Source organism: Botryllus schlosseri, chromosome 2 (genome assembly GCF_051294905.1).
Source record: "Botryllus schlosseri isolate E-star chromosome 2, Bs_hap1, whole genome shotgun sequence".
Lineage (NCBI taxonomy): Eukaryota > Metazoa > Chordata > Ascidiacea > Stolidobranchia > Styelidae > Botryllus > Botryllus schlosseri.
The window spans coordinates 35,874,693-35,885,755 of NC_137237.1; positions in this window are offsets into that span (position 1 = coordinate 35,874,693).

Consider the following 11,063-nt stretch of genomic DNA (forward strand, 5'->3'; position numbering starts at 1 on the left):
ACGTGTCCACCAAGTGTCCATTTCACGTACTCGATACTAGACACCTGGTGGCCCACGCAATAACAATAACAGCCGTAAACCAAACCTGACGCTGTTATATGGCCGTTATTTGGTAGTCAACTATGATTTGATGACAAAAAAATCGACATTGCCGGAAATCGACTGCGTGATATTTATTGCACCATTAAGTTAGGTGTGGATAGTATACTATGCTATAGTTATATTGTAGTGGTAGTTGGTAATCATTGCAGTATTTTGATGAAATTGATATCGATTGCAATTATAGAGGATACCGCTATATCTTTAAGCCAGAAGAGACAATGACTGTCAGTGCGTTGACATGCTAGTAATTCATACAAGGTTCTACGTACATATATATATTAGACATCCTATATGGCTTCTCAGTTGACCAATTCGAAATATTTAGACTGCTATATCTATATATTACTAGTTCTTGATCATTCTGTCATGATGACAAGTGCCACTATACCTGAAGAAAAACAAGCAACAAACTGTCTCGTGGCCTGGATCACTCGATTGATTGCTTTTGCCTGGATTAGATTACTTTATTCTTTGGCACATTGCAAATATCTTGGGTTTCAAGACATGCAGCCCGTGCGAATTAATTATCCGATGGAGAGAGCAAAACATATGAAACTAAGAAATTTTGATGATGCCCTAGTCAAGAAAATTTAGCCTGGAGCCAATTTTTATCATGACTTAAAATTTGGTCATGCGGTAAAAGTCAGTGTGGTTTCATACCAATGGAAAGTGTCAGCGGGTGATCTGAGCCTTGATTAGTCCTGAATATCCTTCCCGATGCTGATTTCCGCTTCGAAAATGATCTTTCATTTTGCGTAGAGCAAGATAAGCGCGCTTCCTTAAATACAATGAATCTGTCTAGAAAAGTGGTTATGGAGGTATAGAGCAGTGGTTCTGAACCTTTTATCTTCGCGGACCCTTTTCGATACGTGACGGCCCCCCGCGGACTCCCACGAAGTTTTAGTTCAAAATTAGCTTTATTATCGTGCAATCGTCATATGTCTTGTGCAAATGATAACTGTAGGCCCAGTGATAAACAGCAACAAAATGACTTTTCTTGAAAATAAGATCATACTATTCAAGTAAAAAATGGGTTGACTTATATTATTTCAAAGCGAATTCTGCAACTGCATTTCTTAAAAAACGTGGTCGTGTCTTTAAAATCCTCGCCTTCGATTTGATATGAACGAGTGCCGAAAATCTATTCCCACAAATATAGGTGGGGCGGATGTAATATTAACGCGTAACGCTTCCGACGACACAATTGGGTATGATCGCAACAAATATTGCACCAAAATTGACAAACAATTTTTTAATGAACATGTAACGTCGAGCCTGGTCAAGTGGTTATTTATATCTAGTAGCTTATTTTGAAGTTATTATGGAAAAATGGTTGTGTATATCAAAGGAGAAAATGGATTTTTGTAAACATTTCGAAGTCATCGTGATTGACCTTATACTCATTCAACTTTTTTTCCACAATCCCTAACAAAACATGTCTAAACGGAACATGTTTGTATCAGTAGGCTATTGGCAATTTAGCAATTAAAATGAGTTTGCGCAGTAGGATATTTCATCTCAGATGGCCATTCTGTTGATGTGATTTCTTTAGTTTTATTAGTAATGACGCGAGACTGGCTCGTGATTTTCCGAATTAAAAAAATACAAATTAGGTTATCAACTGTTTCGAGGCTTCGCGGACCCCCTGAAAATGCTTCGCGGACCCCCAGTTGAGAACCACTGGCATAGAGGAAAAGACGTGGGCACAAAGTTTCAACAATTATTGAACCTGATAAGGTTGATCTGCATTTTTCTTCAACTATTTCTTATGATCAGGGTATTGAATGCCAAACAAACAATAATAAATTCCACTTCTTTCCAAGTCTATTTGTAAATTCTATAAAGCAAAGAATATAATTAGTTCAGTACATTAGCAACGAAGTACTACTTTACCAAAGTACTCGAGTCATTATATGTTTAGGCTACTTCCACTTCTACTTGACACCAGTGTTGGGATCAAGTCACTACCTTCGAGTCACGAGTCACTTCGAGTCATTGCGCATTTTGACTCGAGTCAAGTCAAGTCAATCGATTTTCTAAGGTGACTCGAGTCAAGTCAAGTCAGTCAATTTTTGGAGGTGACTCGAGTCAAGTCGAGTCAAGTCAAGTCAAGTCACGAGTCAAGTCACACTTCAAGTCAAATTGCCTTTTGAGGTATGAGGCGTGATTACGTCATTGTATTTTGCTAGTTGTCTGAAATACAGATTAACTGGTCATTGATTTTGAACCGATGAAGGGATATAGAGTTAAATATACACGCAAGTGAGGCACTGTATCGCTCACATATAAGTAATAATCTAATAAGTAAGTCTAATAAACTACGTAAGTAATTGCACAGCCTCAGTTTATAGTTACCAGTCAAAATAGAGAATAGAGAAACAAATTGATAAGATGTAGGCTAATACATTACCCTTTTGCAAATTGATATGATACAATAATTCGAGCCTGCGCCAATGGTTAAGGCAGGGGTGGGCAAACTTTTGAGCTCGCGGGCCGCATTCAACATCTGAATCCATTCGCGGGCGGCACTTTATAAAATTGGGATCATACACCAAAACGCAATATTGCTGGTATTTGAGTGAGGGCACGGATATGATATATATGCAGTGGTGGCCCTACGAACGGGGGGGGGGGGGGGGGCTGGGCGAGACTTATCGGGGGGGGGGGGGGGCTATAAGTATCTACCCCCCTTCCGCATCGGTTATTATTAGCTATCTGTCACCGCCGCAAAAGGTTTGCCAGGTCCTGGATTCGGCCATGTCTGTTTTGCATGTGTGCAAGGATAGACTACATCAAAACTAAGTAATTCTACCGCATGCAGAGACGTGATGATTATCGGGATACGGACTTTTCTGACAAATGCAGTGATTTGATGATGATTGACACATCTGTACGGAATCATACTCTTGCTTGGTACACGGATTTCCATGTTTATTCGTCATTCTCCTTGAAAAAAGTGCAAAATCCAAATAGGGGGGCCCCTTCGACCAGGGGGGGCCCCGGGCGACCGCCCACCTCGCCCACCCCAAAAGCCACCACTGTATATATGCTGATTTGAAACAAATCAAACATTGCTATGGTGATATCGTACACGCACCAGAAACAATGGCGAGATTTCATAGGCTGGTCGACCCCAATAACCAATTTGTCAAAACTATATAGAGATGAAAGTCTGTTGTCCCGATTCTTAGGACAGGATTGAAATTTAAATCTGTGAGCAGGGATCTGTTCATAGATTTACTGATTCCGCTTTGGGGTCAGTTCCAGGACACACTGCCGAGAGCATCATAACCATGTTAGCTTCAAACACGCTTCTACTATATGTGTAGATTTCGCGCCCCCTTATCGCTATGTCACAAAACGCAACAAGGATGCTATAGCAAACCTAACGGATAGTTTGGTGGCATGGGAGGTTACGTATTGATGAGAGATTCTTAAATATGAAATTCATACTAAATACAGAGCAATATTTATGAATTTAAAGTAAAACGCGCGAAGCGCGAAAAAAATTTTCAGTAGAGCTCAGCTTCGCGATCCCCTTCAGATGCTTTCATAACCCCAAGGGGCCACTGCCTTAGAATTATCATGGTGAAATATACTAAGAAAAAGTTTAATCAAGTCCCTGCATTAATTCGATTTTTAGTACGCATTTTATCAATATTTTAAATAAGTTTCTTTAGACTCTCGTGGGCCGCACAGAACGGTGTTGCGGGCCGCATGCGGCCCGCGGGCCGTAGTTTGCCCACCCCTGGGTTAAGGACTATATAAAGTATTTTTAAATCCAATTTCAATAAAGCAAGAGGTTTGGTTGTTAAGTTAAGAGAACAGAACAGGAATATACATTTTGGTATTAAATTACTTTTCTATACTATAGTTAAGACAACGTAGGCTGTAAGCTTCCATCACGTCGTTTGCGATCAATGTATTTGTGAGAGAACAATGGAGGCTCAGTAAAACGCACGATCATTGAATGATTGGTCGCTCTCACGGGTTACACCAGCGTTGCGCGAGCAATCCGAATATATGCATTGATTTCTATCGACACCGATTACTGGATGACTTGAAATTGACTCGTGAATTTTGCTCCGAGTCACGAGTCAATCCACATTTCTGATACGCCGAGTCAAGTCAAGTCAAGTCATTTTAGCAAAGTGACTCGAGTCAAGTCAAGTCATACGAAAAAGTGACTCGAGTCTGACTCGAGTCAAGTCATGACTCGAGTCATCCCAACACTGCTTGACACTCTTTAGTTAGGCCCTACTTTCTTGTGAGACTGTGGATTTTGTAAACTAGAAACTAGTTTTGGCGCATGATTGCATCCCATTTAAGCGCGTGGTTGTCATAACAAATGGAAATAGCTCAACAATCAAAGTTGTCCTATGTCCAGGTCTCTAGACTAGAGTATCTGGGCATTCGTATTGGTGTATTGATCACATTACTTCTGTTAATTTCCATCTTATTTCATTATTATAGAAAGCCTAGCCGTAATCGTGTGAAGCTCTTTCGCTTAATGAAATTTGCAACGAAATGTAGTAATTTTCATGTTCATATAATGTAGAATTAGATTCGTTGTAAATTTAAACTTAACATGAAAATTCAGCACATGCGAGATGGATATGGGCCAGTGTGTAGGCTACCGTACAACCGATGAATGAGGTAGGTCCAATACAGAGTCGTATATGGACAATTCCCGGCTTTTCTATTACATCGCAGTGCTGTGATACATTGAAATGGTATGAACAAACGCATGGGTGGAGTTCGCAAATTTGGTCAGAATTTGAAGATTATGAACCTCTCAGGGCTTAGCATAATTAACAATTCATGTTAAACTCGATCTAGCCAAGAGGTCAAACACTCGCCCCGCGAAATCATTTTGTGTGGCACGCGCAGGCATTGTTGATTTTCAAGTATGCGACAATAATGAACTGTCACACATATTTGTTATATTTGGGAGTTTAAAATTCACTCCAAAAGACTGCTTCAAAACCTCGTCCAACTTTAATATCGCGACATTGCCATGCGGTGGAAGATCTGATATTACGTCACATTACCTGTTCATGATAATAAAAAAGGACCCGTTGATGATTCGTGACTGAAAAGTGTGATTTTGACTGATGCAAAATTAAAATGAAACCAGGGGAGTCGGTTCAAACGTTAAAATCAGAGAAGGACTTGTGACTTGGACCGCCGTGGGTTCATAAAACCATAGATGCAACAAACGCAATTAAACTATCGTGAGGAATATGAATAGCTGGAGCAAGTTTAAGTTGCACTAAAATCGCGAGAAAGCTGCACATAAATTTGACAAAAGTTGCAGTAAAAAGTTGCATTTATAATTATTGTTGAATAAGTAAGGTATATGAGATACTCAAAAGGTTCCGTTGCATAGCCTAGCTCATGCAGATCTGTCGAATTTGTTACTGTGCCATTTCACGGACATTCCGGCGAGACCGCAAAAATATATTTTTTCTTGGTACACAGCACGAAAATGATGCAATGCGGGAATAATTTTCTAATTTTCTAAAAAAAAATTCAACAGCATAGCGATAATCCATCTCCCTAAAACAAGTCAAATAACACACCCAAACTCCCTAGGTCTGCAAACTTGACCCGAGGCATTGCAGAAAAACTCACTATTGGCGACTTTAACAAAATCAATAGCCGGTGAAGTGGCGAGATAGCGCAGTGGTATAATCTGCGGCTGCAACACCAATGGGTGAGGGTTCGAGTCCGACCGAGGTCGACTTCCAAATTCCGGTACCTAATGAGTGTCGGAGGTTTACCTAGGCTCCTCCTCGCCACCTCATCCGCGTCAGCGGTGTCTTACAAAAAGCCTAGATGTGGGCCGTGCTATAAGTCGGCAGTTACGGAAAATAGGAAGAATATCGGCCTGGTGTAAATGACCATAGTCAGGGGTCGGCAACCTTTTGCTAGTAGCGGGCCAAATTTCGGGTGTACAACCTTTTGGCGGGCCGGATTTTTTCTTAGTACTATATTTTACGCTCACTTCGGTATATCATCCTACATTGCTGCAATCTCAATCATACCAATCCGAAGACACATGTATTTACACTTCAACGACACCGAATAATGACAATTGACGCAGCTTGCTTTGTGAAAGGTTTTCAACTTCTGGTAACATGTCAGATGAAACAAGAATCAGACCCTATTCAAAATGGACGCCCGAAATACGTGATCTTGGCTTGCTCCTCGTGAATTTCATTGTTCAAAACTATTGTTCACATGCGTACGTGCTTACAAAAATCGATGCAATTTCTTTTGCATTGCTGGTCAAGCTGGGATAAAGACCAATTTCAAGAACGTATACTCTTTGTCAAAGTCATGCAGCGATATGCTCTTTGTATGAAATTTGTCATTCAATTCAACTGCATCGCATTTCAGAAAGGCCCATTTGAAATTTTCAGGCAATGGTATTGGCGTCCACATTAAACAGAGTACTGAATAGTCAGAATTCATTTTGTAGAGAAGGAATGTCGGAAAAGAGGGTGAATAATGAATATTCAGTAGTTAAATTTCGTATCACAGTTACAAATGTAGTGTTGGTACTGGTTTTTCTCTCCTCCAGTATAGGAAAGTGAGCATAATTTTCTTTGTACTGTTGACATTTCCAGAGTCACAGATTTGTTTTGAATGCGCCTCAACATCTCATGTATGTAGTTTTTTTCCGCCTGAAGTTGCAAGTTCAATTTGTTCAGATGTGACGTTAAATGTTCCAGGAACGCAAGATGAGATAGAGATACCCATTTTGGATTACAAGATTATGAGTCGGCGATATTTGTATTTTCGAGGAAAGTTGCTATTTCATTTCTCAGTTCATACACTCGTGTAATCGTAGCTGCTCGACTCAATGAGCGAACATGACGGATATAGGCCTACATGACATCGCCATATTGATTCTCTGCTTCTAGTAATATCTGGCGTAACTGATTCAGTTGATGAGACAAAAATCATATTTACAGTTTTCACCATTGTGGCCAAAACACTATTCAGGTTTTTTGTCTTGGCACACAATGCCTTCTGGAAAATCAAAATATATACAGGCTAACTAACATACGGAGGCTTGTTATCTATAATTGAATAGTTTGAAATCCCGTCATTGCGTCTGAGATGCTCCAAGCGTTTTTGAAGCAAAGGAAGAACACGTTTATTGTCACACCCGTTAGAGTGACTAACCCTTTAAAAAGCATGGAACACCTTCGGTTGCCAGATACACCCGATTGATAAGCACTGCTGGTCCAGTCTAGTCTATCTCCATCTACTTCAACCACCTTCGTTTTATGGCGTAACAATAGACTAATACGATGTAGGCTACTATTATATCGTAGCAATGCCGCATTTTTTTTCATGCAGCGCTGCACTTCAGATTGAAACTCATTATGAAGCGGCGGGCCATATTCTTGTGATAACTAATTATTATGTCGCGGGCCGGACGATTTCGCTTGGCGGGCCGGATCCGGCCCGCGGGCCGTAGGTTGCCGACCCTTGACCATAGTAGTCGACAAACACCATGAATACCCCAAAAACAAACAAACAAAATCAATAGCCTGAAAAAGGTTGACCCAGTGAAAATGCAATTTTTGGCGGTCTAGCCTTGACGTTTGTGAAATGGCAAACTATCTTAAATTTAAACGATAGAACTACTTCGACGATATTTTTACATATTGTTTTGGCACGGTCGTGCTTGACAGAGATAGTTGAACTTCTTACTTGCAAGCCATTGTGTCATAGCTAACAGTGAGCTGGCTCTAACTCATCATATAGCTCTTTGTTATGCCGATCAAAGAGAATAGAACCAACTAGAAATAGTTTATAGCATGTTTTTAAATCACTCCTTTGCATTTTTACGCAATATTTGATAAAAGTTGCAGTAAATGTTGCATTGAAAAATAGAGGAAAGTTGCAAAAAGTCGCACTATAAAATTCCTCTAAACAGCTTAAAACATCATAGAACGTAGATTCTGAGTATCGGGGAAGCTGTCGGAAGCCCTAGTTAGCCTATGTCAAAACATCGTAGCGAGTGTTGCGAAGCGTAGCGGATTTCGCTATCTAAGCAGGTCGGTATGGCAACCATTCACATGCTGTTGCCCCCTGAGAGACCAGATATATCTTAGGTCTCGCTATCCGTGTTATTATCGCCAGTTAAAGGTGGCTATCGCCAATTGAATGTGGCGAGTAACAAAGCGGTACGGTAGACAGCTGTAACACCGATGGATCGTCAGGCGATTGAACATTTCATTAGTATGACAAATTAATTTTGTATCAATGTTGGTATTTCAGTAGTCGAAATTAATCTAACGCTGATTTAATTTGACTTTGGGGATGACATGATCAATAGCCTACTTATCGGGAGTATCCCCGAAACCGGGATTGGGCTGCACTGCTCAAATGCTCTGATCAGGGCCGTAACAGCACTTCGTCAGCCCCCCCAAAAAAACGTTGGTCCACGGCCCCCCATAGGGTGATAATACGAACTTCTGGGGGCCTTCGCCCCCCAGACCCCCCTCATCCTATGCGCTGTTTACCGCTCCATATAATCTACATTGGGTGTCGGTTTAGTCCAAGGGTCGGCAACCTACGGCCCGCGGGCCGGATCCGGCCCGCCAAGCGAAATCGTCCGGCCCGCGACATAATAATTAGTTATCACAAGAATATGGCCCGCCGCTTCATAATGAGTTTCAATCTGAAGTGCAGCGCTGCATGAAAAAAAATGCGGCATTGCTACGATATAATAGTAGCCTACATCGTATTAGTCTATTGTTACGCCATAAAACGAAGGTGGTTGAAGTAGATGGAGATAGACTAGACTGGACCAGCAGTGCTTATCAATCGGGTGTATCTGGCAACCGAAGGTGTTCCATGCTTTTTAAAGGGTTAGTCACTCTAACGGGTGTGACAATAAACGTGTTCTTCCTTTGCTTCAAAAACGCTTGGAGCATCTCAGACGCAATGACGGGATTTCAAACTATTCAATTATAGATAACAAGCCTCCGTATGTTAGTTAGCCTGTATATATTTTGATTTTCCAGAAGGCATTGTGTGCCAAGACAAAAAACCTGAATAGTGTTTTGGCCACAATGGTGAAAACTGTAAATATGATTTTTGTCTCATCAACTGAATCAGTTACGCCAGATATTACTAGAAGCAGAGAATCAATATGGCGATGTCATGTAGGCCTATATCCGTCATGTTCGCTCATTGAGTCGAGCAGCTACGATTACACGAGTGTATGAACTGAGAAATGAAATAGCAACTTTCCTCGAAAATACAAATATCGCCGACTCATAATCTTGTAATCCAAAATGGGTATCTCTATCTCATCTTGCGTTCCTGGAACATTTAACGTCACATCTGAACAAATTGAACTTGCAACTTCAGGCGGAAAAAAACTACATACATGAGATGTTGAGGCGCATTCAAAACAAATCTGTGACTCTGGAAATGTCAACAGTACAAAGAAAATTATGCTCACTTTCCTATACTGGAGGAGAGAAAAACCAGTACCAACACTACATTTGTAACTGTGATACGAAATTTAACTACTGAATATTCATTATTCACCCTCTTTTCCGACATTCCTTCTCTACAAAATGAATTCTGACTATTCAGTACTCTGTTTAATGTGGACGCCAATACCATTGCCTGAAAATTTCAAATGGGCCTTTCTGAAATGCGATGCAGTTGAATTGAATGACAAATTTCATACAAAGAGCATATCGCTGCATGACTTTGACAAAGAGTATACGTTCTTGAAATTGGTCTTTATCCCAGCTTGACCAGCAATGCAAAAGAAATTGCATCGATTTTTGTAAGCACGTACGCATGTGAACAATAGTTTTGAACAATGAAATTCACGAGGAGCAAGCCAAGATCACGTATTTCGGGCGTCCATTTTGAATAGGGTCTGATTCTTGTTTCATCTGACATGTTACCAGAAGTTGAAAACCTTTCACAAAGCAAGCTGCGTCAATTGTCATTATTCGGTGTCGTTGAAGTGTAAATACATGTGTCTTCGGATTGGTATGATTGAGATTGCAGCAATGTAGGATGATATACCGAAGTGAGCGTAAAATATAGTACTAAGAAAAAATCCGGCCCGCCAAAAGGTTGTACACCCGAAATTTGGCCCGCTACTAGCAAAAGGTTGCCGACCCCTGGTTTAGTCAGTCAGCTTTTCACGTCTAAACGCCAGAAGCGCAAAAAAATTCCATAATTCATGGCTGAATCGGGCAATATTATTGGGAATTGCATATATATTGCTATCAATTTTTATCCTCTCTCTGCTCACGTAATCAGATTTACCGGTAGAGCTGAGTGAGGTGTGTTTGAAAAGGTAGGACCCCTCAATAATAATTATTGATAATTAAACATCTCCGGGTGTATTGTGTACCCGTCGGCGGGAACGAAACAGCACTTCGTCAGCCCCCCTTCCAATAAAGCTTGAGTCTTGGGCTCCCATGGGGTAATAAACCGCCCTGCCATCATGTTGTTCGCTTTTGCCACGAAATTAAAGATGTACTGATTAGTGAGCCAGCGCGAAGCGCAAAAACTTTCGATATTACATGATAAAATCGGTCAATAAGATCGGAAATCGCATGTATATTGCTATCAATTTGTTGTCCTCTCTGCTCACGTAATCAGATTTACCGGTAGAGCCCGTAAATAATAATTAAACATCACGGAATAATTCACGGAATAATTTTGGGCCCCCTTCGAGCTCGCCCTCCCCCCAATTGGGGGTTTGGGGTGCGGCAGGGTGCGGCCCTGGCTCTGATATCATATACATCATTGGTAAATTCTAAAATATTCTACCTATAATTGTGGCACATCAAATGTCCGCTAGCTGCCAAATTGTCACGCGACAGTTTTTACGGTGTCATGATGCGTTGTCACGTTGCATTTTGTCTATATCTCATCATTTTGCCAAGTTATACCAAACAACA